Raw genomic sequence first — 1,514 nt, forward strand, 5'->3', positions numbered from 1 at the left:
TCTCTGTTAGCCCTCAAACTCAGTAGTTTGTATTCTGTAACATTATTGTTATCCTTGTTCTGCTTTCTCTTTCAGGAAACAGGCTAAAATTTCAAATTGACTGAAAAATAACAGTTGTCATTTGTTTTACTATTAGGTTTTCTTAAAATCCTGGATTTTTTTTTTTTACCTTGTTTCCTATTTCTGAAAAACTGTAGGTCCGCTTTTCAGTTGCATAGCTATTTATGTATACTACCAATAGGGTGGGTTTTTTCCCCACCATGAAACTTGGCTTTGGATGTAAATTATGATATTTCAGAACCCAGATTTTTTTCTTATCCATTAAGAAGTTTTACAAGTGAAAGTCCAAATGTAACTTTGTAAGTGTTCAAGAGTAGTCATGGCCTTGTGCATTGCATTGAGCCTGCGTGCTAGAATTCTGGTCACGTGCCCTCAGAGGAGCCCTGCGGTGTGCCGCTGCGTGCCAGCCACTGCTTAGCTACTGAATATCCCCTGCAGAGCTTTAGGAGAGGAGACACTCTAACCATCTTTGGTTGACAGAGTGAAACTGATGCATAGACAGGTTCAGTAACTTGCCCAGATTACACAGCCAGTATGATGGGGAAGTACAGTCTCCATTCTTCACCTAGTCGTGGTTTGTAACATCACAGTTAATATTGACTGTATCTATGTAACAGCAGATATGCATAGATTGATAACTTCTGATAATGAGTCGCTAGGATAAAGTACAATTTGCATTTTAGTAAATTCTTATTTTAAGTTCTGCTTTAAAGTCTCAAATGTAACTTTACAAAATAAGGCTTTATTAATTAATTCCAATGAATATGAGATATGTTTATCTTCTGTCTTAGATATTTGTCATAGGAATACTTTTAACATCACTAATTTCCCCTTATTAATTGAGAAAGTGACATAAATGATATTATCTTAAATTTTTTTAGTTATACATCACATAAGTGCATCAGGAAATTCATATTGATAAATAGGTATCAAACATGTAATGATTACCTTTTCCAAGCTATCTAGACGTTGCTTTTTTTTAAGCAGGAAATCTTAAATAATCACATGGATAAAATTGTGTAGGCATTTGCGGTTTGGGTTGACCCTAAAAGTTCTAATAAGAACTTTGAGGTGTTCGACTTAGAGTCAGCCCACCGATTTGTCCAAACGTATTATAACAATATAAGAATGACTGTACTGTAAAATTTAAGTCAGTTTCAGTCCTGTGACTTCATATATTAACTTGTGTTGTAGTTATGTTAATGCAGTGCATTAACACATTTTCACTTGACATTTATATTGTGGTCTTTGGACAGAATTATGGCATGATATGAAAACATTATTTTTATAAAACCAACGCAGATTATTTTAAGAGGCTGAGATAATGAGTCTATAATGATTACATTACCCACATATTTCAGTTAGTGTTCTTTTTTTTGGTTGAGTAGAATATATGAATAAGTAGATTTGTTTCATGTCTAAATAAATTACTAGGTTTTTTCCAAGTAATTCCC

Source organism: Ursus arctos, unplaced genomic scaffold (genome assembly GCF_023065955.2).
Source record: "Ursus arctos isolate Adak ecotype North America unplaced genomic scaffold, UrsArc2.0 scaffold_1, whole genome shotgun sequence".
Lineage (NCBI taxonomy): Eukaryota > Metazoa > Chordata > Mammalia > Carnivora > Ursidae > Ursus > Ursus arctos.